The 27,343-nt window shown below is 39.3% G+C and overlaps 1 protein-coding gene across 1 annotated transcript in view; it reads left to right on the plus strand.

The window, feature by feature from the left end:
* The first annotated feature begins 3,113 nt into the window (after window positions 1-3,113).
* LOC127648831 (tenascin-R-like) overlaps window positions 3,114-27,343 on the plus strand; it is a 206,342-nt gene continuing 182,112 nt past the window's right edge. The window contains exon 1 of the mRNA XM_052133605.1: window positions 3,114-3,256. The gene's annotated coding sequence lies outside the window, so the exon portion shown is untranslated. The remainder of the gene's footprint in view (window positions 3,257-27,343) is intronic.

A 27,343-nucleotide genomic window follows, 5' to 3' on the forward strand; every position in this document is an offset into this window, starting at 1 on the left:
TCGTGTTGTTTAAAACTGGGGCTGATATATTTCAGTTACGTATATACTGATGTCTGATTAAGAGTATGTAGCTCTAAACATCAAATTTGTATCTCTTGATGAGCTCATTAAACTGATTTGGAAGTAAATGTGTTCCAAGTTTGTTGTGTGTTTACATGAAATGATATACAAATAGTTATTATATAAATACTGATACATGGATCTTGTAACGTCCTTGTAACGTGTTGTCTGTCCTATGTTCTCTGTTTTCACCCATCACGTTTATGTCATGTTTCCTGGTCTGCTCCGTTTTTTCCGTCTCACCTGTCACCGCTCCCATTCCATGTCATGTTTTCCCTGTTGTCCGCCCGTAGTCTCACTGTCCGAGCGTAAACTGCAATTCCCACAATTCCCGGCCCCTCTCACTGCCTGCACTCTTCATTGTTCTCACCTGTGTCTCGTTGAGTCTTCATTGTGTTTGTGTATTTAACTGTGTCTGTTTCTCCTTTCCCTTGTCGGTCTTTGATGTATGTGGACGTCTGTTATCCGTGCTCTTGGTCTTTGTTTTCTCCCGTGGAACCCTTGGTATGCTCTCCGTGTTTTGTTAACCCTTTGTATGCCCTCCGTGTTTTGTTTTACTCTTTTCCCCCTCGTGGATGTTTTCTTTGTTCGTGTTTTGTTTTGTGATTTAATAAAGATTCTGCTGCAAGTAGATCCCTTGTCCCGTGCCTACCTTCACCGTCATTCGTGACAGATCTAATGCAGTGACGGGCCATGCATTTAAACTCTAGGCCTTCGGTGTGATTGCCATTAAGAAAACACAGTTTCACAATGAATAAGACGCCATGTGCCTTTATGCATCATACATTGTCACAAATAACTAGTAAAACCAATTGGCATTTTAAAAATATGTCCACGCACGTAAGCCAGAACTTGATACGACACTTAATTCTCAAGCAAGCCTAATTTTAACTCCTGAACAGACATTCAAAAATCATCTATAATACCTGGAGAAATTTATCTAAAAATATTTGGGATTTAAATGTTGCTTGCAATAAATTTTGTTTCATCAAGGTACATGGTTATGCTGCGTTCCATTCAAGTTTTAATGTAGGATATTCCTACTTGATATCTCCAACAATAAATACATTCTATTTCATGATAGTCAGAAGATGACGTTTAAGGAAACAAAATGGGAACACTCCCGTTAGCTTAGCAGGGGTTTGACTCTTATTAGAGATGTATCCTAGCAACTCAACTGATAAATAATTCTGCAGCACTAGCATTTGTGGTTCATGTGTACATTTATCAAAAGGGATTATAATGTTTTATACACCTGTTTCTGAAAGCAATTGTTAAACAAGGTTTAAAATCAAGTAATGTGGAAACGAAATAATTTATCTATATTACTTAATGAAGTGAATGTTTATAACTCACTTTGTATATCTCCCTGAGTGTCCAAATGTTTCCGCATCTCTGCGAAATCGGAGTTGAGAATTTCTGCAGGAGCCTACAAGTTGTAATTCTGACTTTAAGATGCATTCCATTGCCCTTTTCCTGGAAGGAAGTTGTAAAATCTGATTTTCTAAGTTGAATGGAACAGAGCACTACTTTTCAAAACTTGATCCGACACTGAAATAAATCAATCTGATTGGCTGATGAATTTGACAATCTGACGTTTGTTGTCCATTCATTTGCACTGTTGAGGGATTCTGTGGAAATTCTGAAGTCCTGACGGGGTGGAGCTCAGGCTAACACGCTGCTTCGGGCATGCGATTTGTGAAACAGTTGTCACACTTTGCAAGAGAAACTGTGACAACAAGGATTTGCAAGGAATACATTTTGACTGGATACATATTTTGTTTTTCTCTGTTTGTTTGTAAATTAATTAAGAATGGAAAGCGATTAAAATACACAGGCAAAAAGGTGATTGAGAATGAAAGGATGAAAAATATTTATTTGGCATCTCAGGCCAGCAGAGAAGGCTTTGCTGGCCCTGAGAAATCGCAACTGATCTAAAGTATTAAAACAATATCATGAAAAAAAAGGATATATCAATATTTGATTGTATCGACTGCCCTATTTCAAACCTATAGGACTTTCCTCCTAGAAACACAAAAGGAGATGTAAGGCACAGTGTTAGGGATTAACAGCCTCAGTCACCATTCACTTTTATAATATTGAAAAATTAATCAATTAAAGTGAATGGTGACTGAGGATGTCTTTTCATGTTCTAAAGAAGAAGAAAGAAGTCATACGGGTTCGGAACAACATGAGGGTGAGAGTAAATAATTTTTTTAACTGTCCCTTAATGTTCATTAATATCTTAATTTAGGGTCACTTAATTTAATTTTGAATAATACTACATATAAATAAAATTTCATTTTAACATATTCCATGTCAAAGGCAACTAGGAGTGTGTGATTTCATGAGGTTTAAGTTGGTTCTAAATGTTATGCTAAATTTTGAAAAATTATGTAAGTGTGAACTTATTGATGTTTTAAAAAATTTTGCACAGGTTTTATGCACAAATTCATGCATATGCACCGTATTATTTCCATGCTGCTGTTTATTTTTATTGTGTGTATTAATGCATTTGCGATATTATATGTAAAACAATCATGCCAATTAAGTACTTTGAGACTGAAACGAATCGAAATTAACTCCATGTCTCATCCTTTTGTTTCTGTTTCTCTCGACATCCTCCTTTCTTTCCAGCTTTCTCTTTAAGAGCGATGCTGAGGCTAGCAGGATTAGTTCTGGACTGGCTACTGACTGCGATAGGAACACCCTCTAGAGGCAGCTGTATGAGAATGCCAGCGCTGCCAAATCAATACAATGGGAGAGAGGGAGAACAAGACAGTGTGTAGAGAGGAATAGAAAGGGTAGGAGAAAAGAGTAGGGGTGTCACTGGGAGAGGGAGTGAGACAGAGATAGTGTATGTGTGTGTGTTAGAGAGAGAAGAGGGCGAGAAAGACAGATAGACACAGTGAGAGAGAGAGAGAGAGCGAGAGAGAGAGAGAGAGACCAAGTTAGAGCTGGAGCAAGGTGCACACATTGCTCAGCCTCCTCATTGCAGCCGCGACAGGCAGCCAGAGAGGAGCTCCAATCTACCCGGTGGTGGCAACAATAGACTACAGAATACACAGCTGACCGATCAATAGACCGTTGCTAGAAACAGTGTGAGAGAGAAAAAGGCACTCAAGGACCAGGAAGATGCAGAAAAGATGAACATCTGAATACACAAAGCAATTACAGCACTGGGTTCCAAAACTGGGTAAGTTAAGCTTGTCTTTAATAAGCGTCACTTGATTCTCTGCTCATAGCAGCAGTACTGTACTTGAGGGGGGCTGTGGGCTGATAATAGAAGTGGTGGAGGAAATGGGAGGGGGCTCAGGTAATGAATCGGTTTGTGGGTTCTTCATCAATCAAAACATTATCATATTGAGCTTGAGACGGAGTGTCAGGTTACTCAAGTCACATGAGGAGCTGACTAATTCTGATGTAACCAGAGATGTATTCTCTTGGATTACATCGGTTAAATCTTTTTTAATATGCATTCAGATTTTACTAAGTCATCCAGAGGTATTATCAGTATCTATTCATGATATTTTCTATTAATAAACATGTGCTTGTACATTGAGTAAAAACAAGTGCATTATACTTATATATAGAAGTTGGTAATAAAGAACGCACATTTATGCAAGCGAGATTGTTGCAAAACTTTACTTTCATTATTGTTTGTCTTTTAGATAGCAATATTATTAATAATAAAATAATAATTATTACTATTAGCATAAATATATCAAATATAATATATATCATCAGTGAGAGACTGTTATTTTTATTTAACATGGAAAATATTGCTTACAAACATTTTTACATGAGGTTAAGCAAACTTTTAATCCTTTTTAATTACTTTTTAATCCTGTGATGTTTATTTTTTAGAAGCAGTAAAAAAAAGTATATGGAAGTATATTTGGTACAGACAACTGACAAATGTCACGTCTATCAGAATAATTTGTTTCCTACTTTGAGTCCTGATGACATTTCTATTTCTGTCCATGCTAAATGGTGTTATTGGCAATGTCAGTGTTTCTGAGAAGTCCTTTATTCACTGTGGTTGATGGTGCTCAACAAATCCAATTAGAATGTATAACATTGTAAGCCATTTCTATATGTCTTTAAATAATATTCTGATGTACATCAAGTACAAATGTTGATTCTGCTGTACTGTTCAGAAGGAATCTAAAAATGCATACGGCATACATACACATGCAAAACTGGAGACAAATAGCAGGTTTTTGGGTCAGCTCAGTTACTTAAAAGTTTTGCAAATACAGTAGCTGCAATCAACTCCAAATCTAGCTGCAGTCAGAAATCATGAAAGATCTGATTGCTCCATTTTTTGCTTAGATGTTTTGTTAATTTCATATCAACCTCACCTTTAAGAGTGAGTAATTATTGTTCTATGCAGTGAAAAACTTTCCATCCAAATAGTTGGGGATGCTGTTCTGAGCAGATAATGATGTCACCATCCATCTCTCTGGATAAACATGCTGTTTATATCTTACACTACACCCAGAACCTAAGAAATATTCTCACACTTGCTGTTGTGCATCCATTCTTCCTGCAAACATATCTGCACTGTGAAGGATATTGTCATATTTCTTAAGTGTTTGATTTGTCAAAGTCAGTTGAACATATTGTCCATGGGCAGAGAGTGTGGTATCGGCATGATATTAAAAAATCTGGTGTAGTGGATCCATTCTGCAGATTTATAGCTGGAGGATAAATCTTAACACCTCGGCTGTGAGACCTTTTTCCCATGCGAGGAACGATACAGCACACCTCCCCACACATTGTAAGATGAGAGCTCAGTGGTACATGGTAATCTCTCCGTAGGTAGATCACACCTCTCCGTTGCTCTTTCCATCCTCCCTCCTGTGCCTATTTCATTAGTCTTAGGCATGATTTCAAAGCTTTTCATGAGTCTGAGAATTCAGATAAAATTTTCTCTCCTCCCTCTAGCAAGCAGACCTATCTATTAAACATGCAGCCACCAAAAGAGTCTCTCTCTCTCTCAACCAAAACAGTGAAATTTATGGAAATGGAAATGTGGTTGACAGACATTAGATTTTAAAACACTTGCTTTGGTTAAAATGAAAAATGTCACTCTCATACCAATACAAAGTTACTGAGAATGGCACTTACTGTAAAGCTCTTAAATGGAACTGCTGCTGTATTTCTGAGATAAAAACAAAATACTTATTCGTAATCTAAAGATTTGAAGACACCATGAAATAAATTTGTTTTGAGTTTTGTGGCTTTTAGTCAATCCATGTTTGCTTCGAGGTCCACCTAAGTTGACAAAATTCACTTTTAGAAGATTGATGCATTTAAAACTTACAGTCTTTCTCTTCAGAGAAAACTGACCAAAACTATTGATGACTCATGCTGCACTACACACATTTTTGTCCAATCAGCTGCTTTCTTGAATAAGAAGGTTTCTTTTGATTGACAAGTAGTAAAGCGTGGGTTCTGGCTGGTATATAACTTAAAGCTTATTGGCCATTTACAACTTTTGATATTCCAGCCCAAACTTCCTGTTTCAAAGGTATATACGTCAATACAGGACAGTGATTTCATGCTTCATGGGGTCTTTAAGCAAAATCAAATTATATCAAAATAATTGTTATGATAACATAACACAAGATCCATGACAAACAATAAACCCATCTGTGCAGTTGGTTCTTGTGTAATTCATTATTCCATAATACATTTAGCTTTTTTGTGTTTCTTTTCTCTCAATGTGAAAATAATTAACATATACCAACAGGCCAGTGGGTAGCTTAATAGCACAACTGTGTTAGCTTATAAGGAAATTAATAATTTACATAATATTTCAGTCCAGGAGCTTTGCCTCTGCACAATGCCCAGCAGTAAATGTGTTGCACAAGTTTCTACTGTTGCTAATAGACTGCTACATGGTAATTAAGCCAGTCTCCCATCGGCATACTCTGAGGGAGAACGCTCGTGTTTAAAAAGAAATTGGGCTGCATATATTAGACCACCCAAGGATCATTGTCCAGAATGAAAGCATGTTGTCCACTCCCTGTTGAAGTCACAAAAATGGATCGACCATTCTTTTTGTCATTGACTTAAATACAGCTTTGCTGATGAATCTGTTTACCATGATGCTACATTGTTGCACGTTGTGTGCAGTTTTGTTCTCCTGCAGTTGAAATGACCCAGTTGAGGACTGCTGTTCTCAATTTAATTAACTCCCAATCTAATGCTAAACATAAGCCAAGGACACATTAGACAAGTGAAAAAGTGTTGTTGCTGAAGAAAATTATACCAAAACATGAGGCATTTCTTGTTTACCCTTTGAACATGGAAGCCATGATCTATTCATGGGTTCAATCTATTTGATACATGTTTTGCAGGTGAGCCATTTTCATGTTCACATACTGAAAGCCATGATAGCCTGTAATACACTCAAAAATACATTTTTGCTCCTTGCTCCTGAATTTAGCTACTTAAAATTAGCTAATGCAACACAATTCTTGGATTTTTTTTATTGATTTTTTTATTTTTTTGTCACAAACTATAAATTTAATTTGTCAAATGGAATGTCATTTAATCCATTTGCTTTAGGATAACTTAAATAATTTTAATTGGCCAAAAAAACAGAGGTACATATGATGTCAGGTTCCCAGAATGCACCACGGCATGAGTAAAATTGGTGAATTATATGTCTTAATATTTGCTTTTTATTGCAGTATTTGCACTGTTGGTGTTTGTTGTCCCCCCCTTTTTTCATTTGGGTGCATCTATTTCCAAACAAAATTATTTTGAGTATCACCGTATTTTTTTTGTTTGGATGTTAAGGACACCGCATGCCTGGTTGGAAAGCTTGACTTAAAACTCATTGTCTAGATGTCATCCTCTATTGTTGAGACTACAAGCTTACAACTTTTTACACTTAAAACAACAAATATTGGACATCAAAATATATATAAAAAAAAAAATAAAAAAAAAAAAAATTGGTATAAATGAAGTTCCCTCAAAGTAATTAACATTTTTACTTTGTAAAAATGTTAATTACAAATTAATGTTTGTAATTTTTATTTAGTAAATTTGATAAAATGAGTTCATACAACAAGACTTGGTGGCTCAGTGGGAAGCACTGTTGCCTCACAGCAAGAAAGTCCTTGGTTCGGGTTCCTGCTCAAGTGGGCTTTTCTGTGTGGAGTTTGCATGTTCTCCCTGTGTTCACATGAGTTTCTTCAGACTGCTCTGGTTTCCCCCCAGTCCAAAGACATGCAGGTTAAGGTAATTGGAGACTACAAATTGCCTGTAGGTGAGTGTGAGCTGAGTGAGCTCTTGTTTTGATTGAAAAGGGGATTGTTGCTTTTATGATCATTTCAACACATGAAACTGCAGCATTATCCTCTAAATGAACATGATTAATTTGATTAGAGCTGAGTTTATCAGATTTTACTTTTTCAGACTGTTAAAAAAAAAAAGTTTCAGACTGATCAACATTATTTAAAGGTGAAGTGTACAATTTGTGCCCCACTAGTGGCACCAAACAGAATTGCAAAAATAACAACAGCTTTCAGACAGGTTTCCTTGGGGGTATTCCAGAAAGCAGAGTTAACCAACTCTGACATAAAACCTGAACTCTGGGTTGCTTAAAGGGTTAGGTCACCCAAAAATGAAAATCCTCTCATTTACTTACCATCATGCCTTTCCAGATGTGTATTACTTTTTTTCTTCTGCAGAACAGAAACACAAGATTTTTAGAAGAATATTACAGCTCTGTAGGTCCATACAATGCAAGTGAATGGTGACAAGACCTTTCAAGCTCCAAAAATCACATAAAAGCAGCATATCAGAAATCCATATGACATTGGTTAAATATATGTTTTCAGAAGTGATATAATAGGTCTGGGTGAGAAACAGATCAATTGTTAAGTACTTTTTACTATACTTAGATTATATTTTTCATATTTTCCATATATTTAATGTGATGCTTTTTAGTAGGCAAAACATGATTATTTATGTGCATTATCAGATAAAGACCTGCTGTAACAGAGGTGGAGAATGATGAACATATATGTCGATTACTACATGTCATTTTCTTATTTGATGAGGCACCTGTTTGTTGTATTGTGCCCTAAAAGGCCATGGCTGGGAATTTTCATGTACAGTAGGGTCAATCTGCCCCAAGAAAACTTGGTATTGAATGAAATTATGGCGTTTTAACTGATTATGGATGTTTATGATCTCAAAATTAGGGAAAAGTAACTTTCATTTCTTCCTAGTTGCAAAGGCAGCTGTAAACGGTCCATATTTTTTATTAAATCACTCAACCAGCAGCTAAGGAAGGGCACTTTAGGTTACTCTAAATAAACAGCATGTCTCATTTATTTTTTCAGATAATAGAGTACATTGAACAAGTCTGGAAATTTGTGCATAATGTAAATTAATTAAAGTGATAAGAAATATAATTTGTAACCTCGAGGTTATGCTATATAACCTTGATCTATGCTATCTGTGGTCCACATATTAACAAGTCAGTAAATAAGAATAACGAGTGCTGAATTTGATTGCTTAAGCTTTGAATTGGAAGACATTACCTGCATATTGATTCTATAGAATGTAATTTTATGATTAACATTTTAACATTCATTGACTGAACGAACTGTACAAAGAATGTGGGTTCTATAATAAAATGTTATGATATTTGTATAATTGTTGATTAAAATAAAATTATTTATAGTGCTATAAATACATAAAACCTTCTCTTTACAGTGATGAGTATGTAGGCCTTTCCAATGTGGTCCACTTTAAAGAATATTATAGTTTAAAAAAAAAATCTCCCTAAAAAAAATAAAAAAAAGGAACAATGTAAAGACAATTTGTCAACCTTAGAATAAAAATCTGCATTGTGTGAGAAGATTTGTGGTGTAAAGTAAAGATAGCAGCATAACATAATAATGCTTTAAAAGTATAATATTGTGTGTAATTTGCAGGCCCACTGTGTTGTTATCAAAAGTGAATGCATGACAACAGCTTAGTCTGAGTAAACGTACCAGGTTTGAGGCCTGTATATACCAAATCTGACGGAAGGTCTATTCACACCGAGTCCATAAAAAATGTAACTAAAAACTATATATCTCCCTAACTAACACATGCTTGCCTTGGAACAATGGCCGAAACCTCCGCAGAGCCAGCAATACCGCCAGGAACTAGATGTAGTTGATATTCAAACATAGTCGAGGTCCTGTTCAGGAGCCCAAGGCTGCGTGCCTATTGCAAACGGCACACCAGCCTGACTTGGACACATCTGTTGTGACAACGACACACCTGGACACTCGTTCTAGGGGAACCCCTGCCCGTAGAATTGCAAGATCTGTCCAAGGGCTGAACCTGCGGCAACAGATCGGTGTGATAGCCACGTGATGATTACCGTGGCGTCATGGTCATCTCGGGGCTTGAGTCTGAAGCCAGTGCTGAAGCGGTCTCATATGCATCAACACGAGCTGCGTAATTGCCACTTGGATGAGGAAACCATTCTTTTTTTGAAAATGAATGTGCCTGTGCTCCTTGGGCATGCAGCAAAATCTTAAAAAAAGGGAACCAAAGATTCTCCTCCCGGCCCTCCACCAGGGGATGGAGTGGTCTGTGTACCACCTCCTGTTTGAAATCAGGTCTCCTCACCTCTGGGTCACCTGTCTTAGGGACACATTGAAGCCCTCTTAGGGTTCTTGGAGCCAGACCGAGGAACGGGGGGTGTCAACTTCCTGTGGGAGGCTATACGTTGAGGCTGAGCCATCAGCGGAGCCAGTGTTGCTGCCGTAGGTGGATGCCCTCGGCAACGAGCAGACAGGGTACTCGATCTCTGCCGCCTGTAGGTAATTGAGGAATCATGCCGGGGCAGGATGTGCTGGATTGTTTGCTTCCGAACTGCTGGGCAAAGTCCTCAACAGTGTCGCGAACAGGGCACCTTGAGAGATGGGGGTGTCAAGCAAGCGGACCTTGTTGGTTTCCCACATATCTGCAAGGCTGAGGCACAGGTGGCGCTCCTGGACCACTATAGTGGACATCGCCTGCCTGAGAGCCTGCTCCGTGACCTTCGTCACCTGCAGGGCAAAGTCGGTCACCGAACGCAGCCATGGCCATGTTATGCAAGAAGGAGGCGGCGTGTCCAGCAGCACTGTAAGCCTTGGCCATCAAGGACGAAGTGAGCCTACAGGCCCTGGAAGGGAGCCTAGGCCGATTCCGCCAGGTGGCAGTGTTTTGCAGGCACAGGTGCACCATAATCGCTTGCTCCACCTGACGAATGCTCAGAGTGAAGGGTTTCGATCCTCACGGCAGACTGGGAAAACATGGCCATCAGCTACGTGTCGGCCTCTCACTGGGTGATCGCACCAGATGGTGGGAGCCTGGCCGAGTCCTCAGCATCAGACTGCAAAAGAACAGTCTCTGATGCTGTGATTGATACCTCATCCTCATTGTGAGCCCCGAAGGAGACGTCAAGCCCACCCTGGGGCGAGCCACCTGACTCATCCATGAACTCGACCATTGGAAACTATCATGCTGGGGAATGGGAGATCCGTGGGGATTCATCCGGCGGAAATGCTCCCACTGAAGCAGCCAATTTGCCCCAGTGATAATCACCACAGCCTTGTGCATGTAAGCAGAAGGACCAGGATGGGGAACAGCTGAAGTAGCTTTCTCTCTATATAAGAAAGAAAGCCGTGATCGCAATGTTGCAATGTTCTTGCAGTGAGAACATGAGCAATCCACTAACGCTGTCTCAACATGACTAGGGCCGATACACGTGAGACAGCGATCATGGCTATCAGAGGATGAGAGATAACGGACCCAGGAACGGCACATAAGCAGAAAGGCATCTTTAAAATGATGCTTTCCGTCAGTGCTTACTCTTTTAGAGAAAAAAACACTTTTAGTGTGGCTGCTGAAGTGCCCGGGGGAGTTCTCTGCACTTATCTGTGCGAGAAGGGAGAACCCACTGTAAATGTGCTGTATATCAACAGCCTTTTAAACACTCGTAGAGGTGAATGGAACTCCAGAAAATTAGCTTTCAACACTGATCGGCTCCGAAGAACAAATCTGAATGAGTGGATGCAAGCCATCTCCTTTTATACCCATATGTCCGGGGGAGTGGCATGCAAATTCCACTCGACAATTTTCATTGGCCTTATCTCAAATAAGGGTGCTCCCAAATCTGACCCCTAGTGTCACTACATCGACACAATGTCAAGTGAGTGACAGATAGGGAATTGCAACACTCCTTTTAGATTAGCAGGGGTTTGACTCTCATTAGAGATCTCTCCTAGCAACCCAACTGATAAGAAATGCTGCCGCGCTAGCATTTTTGCGTCATGTGTATGATTCTCAAAAGAGATTATAATGTTTTATACACCTGTTTTTGTAGGCGTTTGTTAAACAAGCTTTTATATATTGATATTACGAGTGTCGACATGTTTGTGTGACATCATGCCCCTGCATCTCAGTGAAATCGGAGGTGAGAATTTCTGAACGAAGTTGTAATTCTGACTTCATGATAAATTCCATTGCACTTTTCCTAGTAGGAAGTTGTAAAATCCGACTTTCCGTGTTGAATGGAACGCAGCACTACTTTTCATTGATCTGACACTGAATGCTCAAGCAGCCTAATTTACACTTAGAAAACTCCTGGTGTTGCTATAACAATGCAAAAAGCACTTACCAATTTCCCTGTTTAATAAATTAGGCAATCACACGATCATGCAGAACTTCTTGTTTTTAAATCCACAAGGATCTCTTTCTCAGTGGTGATTTGGCAGTTACAGTCGACTCGTCAGCAAGATCTCGCGCTCTTCGGTTTCAAATTACGTACATCACTTAAAGCGTGATTGCGTCATTCAAGGCCAACTAGAAGGCCTCGACTGGGACATGAATGAATGAGGAGGAGCTGTCGATCAAGAACTAGTGGACAAATAGGGACAAAAAAACTTGCTCTGATTTACTTGAATCTCTACTCACAAGTTTTGGAAAACCAAGCTCAGAACTTGGAACCAAAAGCAAAGAAAAATACAGCGTAAGCATGCAAAAAAAAAAAAATCTAAATAAGAGCAAAATTGTCAGAGAACAAAAAAAATTTAAAAAATAAATAGCTTAATTTTTCTGTTGTTTATGGCAGTATATTTTAAATGTGTTTATATATTTTTGAGTCATGCATGTTATTTTTTGATCTGCGCTAATTCATTTGATCTGCGCTTATTATTTTGATCTGTGCTTTTTTTATTTATTTTTGCGCTTATTGTTTATTTTTATCTGCGCTTATTATTTTTTTTTTAATTACACGTATTATTTTGATTCACATTTATTATTTTTTGGATCCGTGACTGCAAATGCTTTTCACAGGATTTTGATCCTATAAAGTCCTGCCCACAGATAGAGAATGCCCATATGGATATTTACATATTGCAATATACATGATAAAGCAACATATCTATCGATTGACACTATATTGTCGCCACGATATATATCGTCATACACTGTTCATGTTTTTTTCTTTATTTTAATTATTTCAATACATTGTTATATTGTCCTTGCAATAAGATTTGCAGTATGGATCTGGAATTTTTTTGTCTAAAAAATGTTATATAATGAATCTTTTTATGAGTATACAGGGACATTGATATACATTTATAATAATGTATATTAAAAAAAAAATATATAAGCAAACTTGCAAAAACAGACCGGATTTATGTTTGCAGTACAAAGGGTTCATGGACTGCAACTATTTATTTTTAAGTATATATTTTTCTGGGTGTGTATCAGCTGAACGTTCAATGCCAGGGTTTGCCAGTTGATTAACAATGAGCAGGACTGGGCAGCTGCAGCAACTCTGGAAAAATGACAAAAAGCTCTTTTCTCATTGGTCATTCAGTTTTCATCGCAGCCCGAAAAAAAAAAAGAATCGGACCACTCTACGTAAAAAAAAAAAAAAACTATGGATTGTCAGCAGATGATTTGTAGGACCCGCTTTGAATAGCGCCACTGAAATCCATTGTAACCGCTCAAAAGCTCGTTCAGAATGAACAATCGCTCTGAAAAAACGGGTTTAGAATGAACAGGCCCCTGATCACTTCCCATATCTGCCAATGTTCATCAAACAGGATGAAATAGATTGCCAAGAGGGGTGCAAAAAACTAAACCATTTATGTGCTACTAAAGTTTTGCTAACCTTTGCCATCCACTGTAGCCAAATCCACTCTAATCCGTTTTCATTTGAAAACACTGATTTTGCAACGTTTACACCTCTCATCCACACTGGAATGACGGTTTCTTCCACCAAAAAACTGAAACTTTCCAAAACACATTCAATAACTGCATATTTAAGAAAACAATGATGTGAAGAAACTTAAAACGGAAGTTTCAAACTTAAACAAATGGACATAGCCTGAATTAGACCACGCCCACTCACCAAAAACCCATCGTCCAAAGTCAGCAAACCTAAACTTACACTTACAGCACTTTTAATAGTGATAATGCAAGAAGTCAGCACTATGGTTTTGTGTGTGTGTTTGCGTGTGTGCATGTGTTTATATTGGCCTCCTATCAGGTATACCTGATAGGTACGCTGACAGTTTTGGATAAATTTCCAGCTGCTGGCATTTTGAAAAGCTTTGCTGAGCCAAAGAAAATCAGCAATCAATAGAGTGCTAAAAACACTGTTATATAGAGCTCAGTGACAAAAAAAATCATTTGACTTATCAGCTAGTATTCGATCAGGGCCAGCTAACAGGGTGATTGATTGGTCTGTAAAGCTCTGGAGGAAATGGAAGAAATGAATGAATCAGGAGTGATTTGCAGACACACAGATACGAGCCAGGAATTTCTTGATTCCTATCTAAAATCAGCCAGTGTTTTGATCTACTAGTATTCTTAAAAGAGAATGAGATCATAAAGGACAGAAAGTGAGAACACAGCAGGCATTGTCAAGATCTGGTTGTGTTTAACAAAGTTGAAAAAGACAAAAATAAATACATAAAAAAGAGCTATGTCTCTATCAATGGATTTGATAGGTCAATTGCATAACTATGTTTTGTTGATACTGCTTTTAAATGACTCCTGGCTTAAAATAATACATTATTATGAGTATAAATATTACTTTTCTAATGCAAATGTAAAAAATCTGTTATTATTTATCTGTTCAACATTTGTTTCAACATTTATTTTGAAGGCCAAATGAATTGGCAGTTTATTTCTGTGACAGCTGCTAAGTGACATTGGTATCTTATGATTTGCTTATTCCATGACCTTAAGTCCATGTGGTTGCACCATTGAAGCTGTGATTAAAACTTCAGGCTGTGATCTCAGCTCATCTATAAGTTTGAGTAAAAGGCATGTTTTCTCATGTTTTTAAATTGCCTGTTTGTTTATCTTGCCCTGAAGGTACTGTAAAGTTGATGTAGAGAAATGCAACAACTTGTAAAATACTTTAATCTGCCAAAACGGCCAAAAGTACAAAAACAGTGAATAAATTTGTCTTTTTGCTAAGCAACTAGCACACACTTTTTTTTTCTTTTTTTTTTCATTTAAGCAAATAATTCATGCAAAATGAAAATTCTTGCAGCATTTACTTACCTTCATGATGTTCCAAACCTGTATGTCTTTCTTTCGTCTGCTGAACACAAAAGGAGGAATTGAAAAGGTGTCCAGTTCGCTGTCAATACATGGGCAGAGCATCATTTTCCAAGTCTTCTAAAGGTATACAATAGTATTTGTTGAGAAACAAGCTGATTTTAGTGAAAATCTTGACTTCAGTCATAGCTCTTTTCTACACATTCACATTTTACTCAAGATTTTTACACTAAAATATCTTACATTTTGGCTTGTTTCCCATCAATACCTATTGTGTGCCTTAAGAAGACTTGGAATGTTTTATGACACATTTGAGTCTTTTTTTAAAGCTTTAAATTAAGTCATTATAAACTGCCACTCTACTGAAATCAGCCAACAGGACACCCTTTCCTTATTACTGTATGTTAATTCCTCCTTTTGCATTCTTCAGAGGAAAGAAGGACATATGGATTTTAAAGGACATGAGTGTTAGTAAATACCTTTAATGCAGTTTGTATGTGCTCTACACCATACATGGCAAAAGCATGTTATCTTTTCATTCTTTTGTCAAACAAAGTCATTTTTAATTCCAGAGTAGATGAGGTCAAATTTATCACAACCAATCAGGTTTTCTGCATATCTTGTGCTTGTTAATTGATATGTGATTAAGAAGTAAAACAATTATTTGCTCCAGTGAAGATTCTGTCTGTCTGTAATTAGACAGTATCATTAACTTAATATGTTATCTGCTCACAAATTTCCTCTCTCAAAAATGTCTCCAATGGAAATGTGCCGGCTCACTTGTATAAGTGGTCACATTTTATTTGTAACTCTGTAAATGCACTCCCTCGGATATACAGATGTAAACCTACATGTAAAATGAATCTTTCTGATACAATGTCATTTTCGATTAGTGCTAGTATTCCAACACTTATACCGGATTCTAGAGGCGACATGGTCAATGACTGCTGTCAGAAGCAATTATTGACAAAGTGTCAAATCTTTATTTTTAAAGGACACAAGTACAACAGCCATGCAAACTAATTTTGGCAGAGACAGAGAGAGAGAAACTTGGCTTGGACAATATTTTTCCTCTTTAATTCACAAACATATCAAACAAAATGACTTGTATTCATTACTTCAGGCCAAAAGATAGAATAAAACAAATTATTTTATAATGACTTCCAGGCGGTGGTAGTAATTACAGCAGTGGAACAGATTAAGTTCATCCAATAATTAACAAATATCATTGATTTCCCACTGAGAGAGCCCGACAGGCACAGCAGCTCCCAAATACCCATCATCCAATATCCACTCCTGCTTCCTGTTCTCCCCGAAGCTATAGGCCAATCAGATGCAGAGGTGGGTAGAGTAGCTAAAAACTGTACTCAAGTAAAAGTACAATTACTTAAAAAATATATTTACTCAAGTAGATGTAAAAGTACTCACATGAATAATTACCAGAGTAAGAGTAAGAAAGTATCCAATTAAAAGAGTACTCAAGTAGTGAGTAAGTCATTACTTTCACAAATGACATAATAGATATTAACTCCCCTATATTCCATTACATAATACACACTGAACATGTATTACAAACTATTATTATTATTAATGGAAATACTGTCATCATTCACCATCATGTTGTTCCAAACCTGTATGACTTTCTGTCTTCCATGCAACGCAATAAGGAAATATTAGACAGAAGGAGTCACTATTTACTTTCAGTGAATATATTTTTTTCTCCAAAGTGAACATTTTGAAAGTGAATGGTGACTGAGACTTCTGTCTAACATATTTTGTGTTCCACATAATACAAAGCATCACACTGGTTTGGAACAACATGAGGGTAGGGAAATTAAGACATAATATTAAATTATGGCTGAGCTACCACTTTAAAGATATAGTTTACCCAAAAATGAAAATTCTCTCATCATTTACTCACCCACATGCCATCTCATATGTGTATGACTTCCTTCTGCAGAACATAAGATTTTTTTAGCTCTGTCTAACATTTTTAATCTCCAATAAATGCACATAAATGCAGCATTAAAGTAATCCATAAGACTCCAGTGGTAAAATCCATGTATTCAGAAGAGATATGATAGGTGTGGGTGAGAAACAGATCAATATTTGTAATTCTTTGCTAGACAGCAGGGGGTAATATGCAGAGAAGAATGTGAATCACCAAAAACAAGAATGTGAAAGTGATCTGTTTCTCTGATTCTCATCCACATTATTACATCACTTCTGAAGATATTGATTTAACCACTGGAGTCTTATGGATTACTTTTATGCTGACTTATGTGATTTTGTTTAGCTTTAAAATGTTGCCACGCATTCACTTGCATTGTATGGACCTACAGAGCTGAGAAATTCTTCATTTGAGGTCAGCAGATGAAAGAAAGTTATACACATCTGGGGTGGCAGTAAATAATGAGAATTGTAATTTTTGGGTGAACTATCCCTTTAAGGGCTCTTGTCAGATCTGGATGAATTTGTCAATAAGAAGAGAGGTTTGGAAGTATGTCTAGTAATTATTACAGTGAAAACGTGAAAATGTCCCACAAGGACATTACATACAATGCTGAAATATAAACCAAAGGAAAATCATGCATTATTAATGCCTTCTTTCGCTATTTCAAAGCTGTTAAAGTCCTTTGTGGATTCTTATTTCAGTGTAGTTAAAGTTTTCAGTCTCATAAGTATTTAGATCATTAGTCGTGGAACATACTCTGTGTTTGAAACCACCCCCATCCACTATATAGTGCACTATTTCAGGTGTCTGTCATTTTGTAGGAGTGTCTAAATTCTGAGTGAGCCACTCGTTCCCTACTTTTGTTCACTCATTCTTACCCACAATGCACTCTAATTTTGAGTGTACATTTGATGTACACTCGACAATGGTTAATTTCCCACAATCCATTATGGGGAAGATGTATGAGATGGGAGTTGACTGCTTCCTTCACTTGACCGCAATATGGACCCAGCGGGATAAGATTTGCATCGCGCAACTGATACCATTTAGGCGCTGGTGCAACAGCGGGGAGTCAGTTATTTCATGCTCAATGTAGTAAATTACTTTTTGACAAATCATTACTTGATTAAAATAACTTAACATATAGAGAGGCAAAACATGCAGATACATAAAAGTAATTATTTATTTGATAAAATGTGTTTGCTCTTTATAATAACACACAGTATATATAAAAAATGACAAACAGAATGAATATTTATTTTATTAATACATTATTTAATAAGAATAACAAATAAGGCCCACATATTTTAACATTTCATATGTGATGTTGTTTGTGCGACAGCCCCAGAGCTCCGAGGTCAGTGTCTGAATTCACTCATTTCGTTCACTTACTGCTGAGTGAACTTCCACTCTCATAAAAGTCCCATTCAATAATCTCTCAATAAATTATATATGAATTAAAATGAAACCCAGTAATGTAATGACAGGAACACCACCCATTGTAAAATTCATTTAATATTTACTTGAGTGAGCGTAAAACCCACTTTTAAACCTACTCATAGTATTTTCTTTCTTTCAAAAAGTTACTCAAGTAAATGTAAAGGAGTAAATGTAGCACGTTACTACCCACCTCTGATCAGATAACTGCAGTTTGAGAAGTGCAATATTTGTCAGATACATTGATATTCTGTGCAATTTTGTTTCTGTTCCTTTGCAAATAGATAGACAAGATTGAACAGTTTGTAGAATTTGTTGAAAAAACATAAATCACAGCTCTTCTCTTGTAGTCGGAATATGTAGATCTGTTGTATAGGATATTTGCTATGACCCACTGTTTGTTGTTGTGTTGCTGGCTCGTGTTGGTCTTTCAGTCGCTAGTTCTCCCCATCTGTGCGGGCAGATGGAGAAACACTCCCACATAAAGTTTTCTTAGCCAATTTCCATCCTTCCTGCTTTGTAGTTAAAAGAGAGAATTGATTAATTTATTGTGGATCTATTTTGTCTTCATTAACCAGTCCAGCTATTTATTCAACACCTCACTTATAGACATTTCAGTGTTACTAATAATGTGTTATATTTCTCAGCTGAATACATGCAGAATGATATCAGTGTATGTCTTATTTGAAAGGACAAGTGCATTCAATTGCTTGTCTGGGAGATTTGATATTTTAACCGAAGCCCACACGATTGCTGACGAGTTTAATATTAGAATAGATTCTGCTTGCAGAACAAAGTCAGTGTGGAATTGCAAGGAGATCTTTTGAGATTCATAAATTGACATTCAAATTTGCATTCAGCGTGGGTGCATTGTCATTAAATTTAATTCCTTTGGTCAACATTTTGTTAGTCGTAGAAATAACTGTTTGTCGAAGCCTGTAAGACATTTAAAAGAGACTTTATACCCTAAATGTAATTGAACTGAATCAAGTTAGTATCATTAATTGAACCAGCACACTGATGATAATGAACCCAGGAGCAGGGATCTTTATTGAGGTAGAGCAGGATGTTACAGAATAATAATAATAACCACAGAGATGGATGAAGATGGCGCTGGAGGAACAACAACAGGTGAGTAACAATGGAGAGAACTGAAGGAGTAACTACCTCATGTGATGGACGACAATGTAGGAAGTTCAAATAGCAACGGAGCAGAATATACATTTTCTACACTACAGGTGAAAAGGGTGATACAAACACTGCATGTAAGTAGCACGGTCAGCACTAGTCCTTAGAGAGACTTGACAGAGAATGACTGTGAGAGGTGAGTATTTGTAGCATCCTTGATTAACTATGGGATTGTGTACAGGTGTTCATGATTAGAAGTCCGGAGAGAGAGAGATGCTTACCTGGATCCATCTGCACACCTGTACGAATGATGTGGAAACCCAAGAACTGAATGGAGTACTGATGAAAGGAAGATTTTTCCGCTTTGATGAACAATTGATGGTTATGGAGGCGTTGAAGAACCAGTTTTATGTGTTGGTGGTGATCGGTCAGATTGGTGGAGTAAATGAGTATATTGTCTATATAGATGATGACGAACCAGTGGAGATACTCTCGGAAGATCTCGTTCATGAACCCTTGGAAGACTGAAGGGGCACTGGCCAGCCCATACGGCATCACCTGATACTCGTATTGGCCGGTAAGGGTGATGAAGGTAGTCTTCCACTCGTTTCCTTGATGAATGTGAAAGAGATTATGGGTGCTCCTTATGTCAAGTTTAGTGAACACAGTTGCTCCATACAGGGTTTCAAAGGTGGTAGGGACCAGGGGAAGTGGGTACCAGTATTTTATGGTGACATAATTGAGGACCCTGTAGTCGATGCAGGGTCTTAGGCCAAGTTGAGGGGCGGATGTAACCCTGTTGGAGATCTTCGGCAATGTACTCCTCCATGGGCTTCTGCTCCGGCAGAGACAGTGGGTACACATGACCACAGGGCAAGGGAGCGTCTGATAACAAGTCAATGGTGCATTCCCACGAGGTGGTAACTGGGTAGCTCATTAGGGACTGAAAGCATTGATGAACTCAGGTTGATGGTCAATAGATGGGCTCACGATTGACGTGGAGTAGAGGGGAACTGCAACCAGAGATTCAGGGAACTGATGATGATGAGGAAGAGAGAGGCAGGTCTGAAACCCCAAGCGCAAATTTCCCCTGACTCCAGGACACAAATGGAGAATGTTGAATCCGCCAGGTCTGACCAAGGATAACATCAGATGTAGAGCCATTCAAGATGAGGAGTGGGAGGTAGTCAGAGTGACAGGCGCCTACTACAGTGACTGGTTCAGTTTGGTGAGTTATGTAGCCGGTACCAAGTGGTTAGACCACTACGAAGTGGATGGGGTGTGGAGTAGAGCATGTGATGGAGCTGAGGCGGAGCTTTCTGCTGAGCACCTATAAGATGAAATTCCCCACCGAGAGTCGATGTGAGCATCTGCCATGAAGGAAGCAGAATTAGAGATGATCATTACAGTGGTACTCAGCGAGGAATGAATGGCAGGATGGCAGTAAAAAGAGCACACCATCATTCACTGTGGTCAGATTGGGCACTCTGGAAGGATGTGAGCAGCAAAACTGCTCTAGAGGCAGAGGCTAAATTCCAGACATCTCCATCATTCGGTGGGGTTCAGCCCAAAGGAATCCAGTTGTGTCGGCTCTTCGTGGGGTTCCATGACCCAGGAAAGAGTAGTGTTGAGTCTCTGCGTGTAAGGTAACAGCTTCACTCAGACAGGATTGCATTAGATTAGCAATTCTGATAGAAAGTTGTATGAAGCACTCCAGGCACATAAAGTCATCATAGCCAGCAAGTTATCAACTCAAGGAGGGTTTGAGTCATTGGCGATAAGTGGTGAGGAGAGCCATCTCTTTACACCCGCTGGCCGCAGAGTAGGGCTGCTCGCAGCTGTGGGAGTCAGAGCAGAGAGGCACTGACTCCCAGTGTTGCACCAGCTAACTGACTCCCCGCTGTTGCACCAGCACCTAAATGGTATCAGTTGCGCGATGCAAATCTTATCCCGCTGGGTCCATATCGTGGTCAAGTCTTCTATCATGAATTGAACCAACACACTGATGTTAGTTATGAACCCAGGAGCAGGGATCTTTATTGAGGTACAGCAGGATGTGACAGATTAATAATAATAACCACAGAGATGAAGGAAGACAGCTCTGGAGGAACAACAACAGGTGAGTAACAATGGAGAGTATTGAAGGAGTTACTACTTCAAGTGAGGAGTGACGTTATAGGAAGGAAATGGATTGTATGTTGTGAAGGAAGGACACAGGAACCAGGTTTCTTCAACTCAGGTAACCAGTTTTAATGGAGTAATCTTGTGTTTTTACAGGGCGCCACAGCACGTCAGCTTCACACCTTCACAATACTTTTTAGCTTCAAAATGCTCTTTAGCTTCACAATGCACTTTCAGCTTCACAATGCTCTTTCAGCTTCACAATACTTTTTAGCTTCACACTGCTTATTCAGAGTTACAATGATTTATCAGCATTAGGACCCAGGCTCTATCCCGGTCTGCTGGCGATGTGACTCTTTTTATCCACTCTCCCCTTGCTCACTATAATTAGAGACAGGTATTAGACATGATTTAGCTCAGGTGGCAGCACCCTTACCACTTTCTCTCTCTCTAGACAGACGCTTGACCACGCCCCCCGCTGCCATATATGTCTATCCCTCACAGCCTTGTTATCATTCATTTAAAATGAAAGGTGCACTCAGTAATTGTTTCTTCATTAAAACATGAAACATGAAATTAAATTTTACAATATCATTAAATAATTTCCAGTCACATCAAAATGAAGAAAACTTTCTTTTTAGCCCACCAGTTTCAGATTTCTTACTGGCTAATTTTTGAAAATATTTTTTAATGCATTTTACAAGTAGATCTTACAGACAAGAGAGACAAATAAACAATACAGTAAGTTAAAAATTTAGCTGCTTTTTTAAAGAATTCTATTGTTTTATTTTATTATTTATTAAATATTATAGTTCATTTAGAATAATTTCCATAATTCAACAACATTTTATTTGTATTTTAAACTACATGTTGTCATATTAACAACCAGTAAGTAACTCTCATGAGTTACCTGAGCCTGTACACATAATACAGTAACAGTTATTGGTTTATTTGGAGTCAATTCAGTCATCTCCAATTGATTCTTTGATTCACTAAAAAGAGCTGGCTCACAGAGTCGTTTATATGGTAATTGGACAGCACTGGTAGCACTGTAGTTTCTTATAATTTCTTTGGGAATCAGAGTACTCTGTCGCATGTTTTGTCTTGCACTGTAGATTTAAAAGAACCAGCTAAGAAAATTGTAATTTGATTTGGAATCGGTCTACTCTGGTAGAGATTTATGGTGATGCAGAAGCAGTGAGTGTTGCTGCGGCACTTAATGGTGGTACAGGAAACACTGTGAGTATTTTATTCTGCATCGCCAAAAGAATGCATGTTCAAGAACCATTAACAAAACTGAACATCATGAATGCTGTAGATGCAGAAGCAGTGAGGGTTGGCAAGTGTTAATTTCAGATCCCAGTAACTTTATAAAAGTTGTTTTATTCTACATGGGGGTCACTAGAGTTTTTAGAATCACATAATCAGCCGAATACTACTCGCTTAATCACAGTAACTCTCCTGTTATTTGACACTTTCACTCACTGATTAAAGTAATCATGGCTGACTGTGAATCAGAAAATTTCTACAATGGAAACTGAAACTGAAAACTATTGATTTTAAATGATGCTACATCCAAGCTGCTAGGTAAGTCCAAGATGATATAAAGACAAATGTTACTGAGTGCACCTTTAAATATGTTAAAATTAAATTTTAAATACAAATTATTTCACAAATATGATATTCATTTACTCCCCCTCATGATGTTCCAAATCTGTGTAACTTTCTTTCCTCCGTAGAACACAGAGAAATATGTCTGTAAAGGGATCAATGGAAAGGAGGAGGCGAGAACCGGCTTTTCAACATAAATAATATTTTAATAATAAACTGAAGCACACAAACATAAACACACACGACGGACATGTCCGTAAACAATCTCTCTCTCCCGCACGATCCTCTGCAGTCGACCTTTATCCCTCTCGAAGGCTTGATTAGCCTGATACAGGACCGGGTGTGTAGGCTCACGACCCGGCCCCACCCTCCGCCCTGCCACAATGTCATACGAAGTCATTTGATTTGGAACAACATAAAGGTGAGTAAATAATGATAGGATATTCATTTTTGGGTGAACTGTTACTTTAAGGTCAATATCTAGTACAAATTCTGAACAATGAGTGAACCTGCAATACTATTGTAAGCAGATTTTGTAGTAGCTTTACCTGACAATATCCATGTAAATCATTTGCTTGTGAATTCAACCCGAAACATTAAACAGTGGATTATGTATTCAGCCCTGTACTTCCAATATCTAAAAGTAAAATGTGATTTTTCCTTTTCTCTGCACATCACAAGTGTCAGCCTTGTATTTGAGTCTTTTTCCTGACAGGTCTGTAATTTATAAACAAGCACAACATGTCTCCCTCTACCCATTGCTATGAAGCCGATATGGGCAGTGCATCTTTTTTAAGCGGTGTTAATGATTGTTGGCCTCTGGAACACACACTTCATTGGCAAAAACAACTGCAGTCTGATAAGTGTTTATGAAATCTAGCCATGGTCTGCACAGTTAGAATTCATATTTCACATTACATTAACCTACCAGCCCAGCGAGAGAGTACAATTAGGCTTTTCTCTCTGTGTGTGTGTGTGTGTGTGTGTGTGTGTGTGTGTGTGTGTGTGTGTGTGTGTGTGTGTGTGTGTGTGTGTGTGTGTGTGTGTGTGTGTGTGTGTGTGTGTGTGTGTGTGTGTGTGTGTGTGTGTGTGTGTGTGTGTGTTACAGTGGATGAGCCTGTTATAAGGAAGAGGCCACTGGAACTGGCAACATGTCTTTGTTCTAATCAGGCCTTCTTGAATAGGCTATTTCCTTTCCCTTTAACTGCTTTGGGATTGAAAAAGAGCAAACATTGCAGAGACAGAACAAATGTCTTTTCTTTAGTTTTAAATGCTTTCATAGAAATTTATTTCAAAAGCCTTGGATTTCTTAAAAGAGGAATTGTGTGTTTTCTGTGTCACTAGCATCACCAAATGGAATGGAAAATATAATGAGTGTTTTCAAACTGGTTTCCCCAAACACTCTTCCCATCTTTCACTGGTCGGACTAACAGAAAGTCCCACCTCAAACTCAGTGCCATTGGTTGTGCCCATGTTGTCTGGCTGGTTATGGATTCTCAGGGAAATCAACCTAAAAAATTGCCTACTTATAGTTGTCTCTGCATATGAAACTGAGATAGGAGAAAGTATTTTAAAGAACACTTTCCTTACTTTCCATACTTTACAATGTCTACGTTTCATAAATAAATAACAGATATTTGCCAGTCAGGAATAGATTTCAACATGTGGAAGGTTGCCAGATTTCTACAGGTGAAATCCCCCAATAAAATATTGACACTAGTACAATTTGGAAATATTCTGCCTGTGTGATGCTTTAGTCTCACAATCTGGCTACCATGAGCATGTGAGCTCATGGAATGGAAAAAGATGCTGGTTTTCTAAAAACACTGGCAAACAGGTATGTCGGAGTTTAGCAATGGTTGATTTGTCCTTCCTAGTGTTCGCATGAAAGTTACGCCACTGAAGGTAATGAAAGTCAGCATGCCCTGGATTCGAACTCATGACTCCAGGGGTGGCAGTGAGCGTTTTTACTCGCTGAGCTAACCAGGCCCCTGACAATTTTAAAGTTTTAAATATTTTAGTAGAAAATGCTTTGAAGGTTTTTCAGAAATGTATGAAATCATACTGGGCACAAAGATTACATTTTTGGGAACTCGACACAAGATTTTTAAAAGTCTTCTCATTTTAACACCCTGGACAAACTTAATTATGTAACCCATAAGTATTATATACTGTATATAGTGTATATATATAAGTCGTACATAGAAACCATTGACACAACAGGAGTAGACAAAATGCTGTAATTGTCACTTTTTACGATTACATAAACGGGTTAACTTCGCATTGCTGTGCCAATGGTATACAGTGTTAAATGATGCGGTGTTAGAATTTTTCACAGTGTTGTTTAGCTACACACAACCAATCATATAATGCCCTAGTGCTTACCTTATTTAATATTCATGCGCTTTGTACGGTCGCTGAAACTTTTCCCAACTTTCATGCACTGTTTATGTCTCAGACTGAGGAAACCGGTAAGTGTTAAACAGTTATGGCAAAAGCGATAACTAGGATGATTAAAAGATTAATAGAGAAGATTTCAGACATAAGACATAAGACAGACAGAGCTGATTTGCTTGGTGACATTATCACAGGAGAGCAGCTCCACTGACAGGTTTCATGTCTGTCGCGAGTTGTATTCATCAAACATTGTTATTGACAACACAAATATGCAAATAAGAACTTTAACCTGGGATTTACGAATGTACTGTGTGAAACATCAGAACATGAATAAATGAGCATGACGTTTCTGCACTTCATCTTTCATAGCTTTTCATTGTTCAAGTGTTTTGCAACATAATTACATGGGAAGTCGGCATGTTGTTTTCAAGAGTTCTGTACCCTAGGATCCACCACATTATGCTGACTCTGTAACGAATGAGGCAGCGAGGAGACGCGGATCTAAATGCAGACTTTTATTAAAAAGGTAAACAGGCAAAACACAAAGGAAAAACCCTCGATGGGGAAACAAAACATAAACAAGTAAACTCGGGCAGGGGAAACATTCCAGGCTTGACAACATACAATGACAGACAAGGAGAGAACAAGAAGCAGGGCTTAAATACACAGGGAGTGATGACTAAATGGGACACAGGTGAGAACAATGAACAAAATGGCAGTGATGATGACAGGTGGATACTGGGAAGTGTAGTTCTTTAACAAAATGGCAGTGAGACACAGGGCAGACAACAGAGGAACGTGACATAGCCCCCCCTCAAAGGAGCGGCTTCCAGACTCTCCTCAGAAAAAAAGAAAAAAGGGAATACCTCAAAAAAAAACAACAACAAAAAAAAAAATCATCCAAGGAGAGGGGGTGCAAACAGACAGACCAAGGGAGCACAAGGGGCAAACCGACAGATCAAGGGAGCACAAGGGGCAAACCGACAGATCAAGGGGGGCACAAAGGGCAGGCAGGAAGTCCAAGGGGGGCACAAAGGGCAGGCAGGAAGTCCAAGGGGGCACAATGGGCAGGCAGGAAGTCCACAGGGGCACAGAGGGCAGGTAGGAAGTCCACGGGGGGCACAAGGGGCAGGCAGGAAGTCCAAGGGGGCACTAAGGGCAGGCAGGAAGTCCAAGGGGGCACAGAGGGCAAGGACAGGTTCAGGTGGTCTGGGAGCTGGCCACAGGGCAAGGATAGGTTCAGGAGGCTTGGAAGTTGGCCACAGGGCAAAGACAGGTTTGGGGAACCTGGGGGGAGGCCACTGGACAGGGACTGGGTCAGGGGGCCTGGGAAGAGACCACAAGACAGGGACCGGGTCAGGGGGCCTGGGAAGAGACCACAAGACAGGGACCGGGTCAGGGGGCCTGGGAGGAGGCCACAGGACTGGAACAGGGTCAGAAGGCCTGGGAGGAGGCCACAGGACAGGGACTGGGTCAGGAGGCCTGGGAGGAGGCCACAGGACGGGAACAGGGTTAGGAGGCCTGGGAGGAGGCCACAGGACAGGGGTCGGGTCAGGAGGCCTGGGAGGAGGCCACAGGACAGGGACTGGGTCAGGGGGCCCGGGAGGAGGCCACAGGACAGGGGCCGGGTCAGGAGGCCCGGGAGGAGGCCACAGGTCAGGAACAGGGTCAGGGGCCCTGGGAGGAGGCCACAGGACAGGGGCCGGGTCAGGAGGCCTGGGAGACGGAGCCGAGGGAGGCGATGGCTTAAGAGGTTCAGAAGGCGGAGCTGAGGGAGCCACTGGAGGCGGAGCCGGGGGAGGTTCAGGAGGTGGAACTGAAGGAGGCTCGCGAGGCGGGGCCAAAGGAGGCTCGCGAGGCGGGGCCAAAGGAGGCTCGCGAGGCGGGGCCAAAGGAGGCTCGCGAGGCGGGGCCAAAGGAGGCTCGCGAGGCTCTGGGAGCAGAGCCGTAGGAGGCTCTGGAGGCGGAGCCGTAGGAGGCTCAGGAGGTGGAACCGTAGGAGGCTCAGGAGGCGGAGCCGTAGGAGGCTCGAGAGGCGGAGCCCTA

This window comes from Xyrauchen texanus, chromosome 9 (genome assembly GCF_025860055.1).
Source record: "Xyrauchen texanus isolate HMW12.3.18 chromosome 9, RBS_HiC_50CHRs, whole genome shotgun sequence".
NCBI classification, from domain to species: Eukaryota; Metazoa; Chordata; class Actinopteri; order Cypriniformes; family Catostomidae; genus Xyrauchen; species Xyrauchen texanus.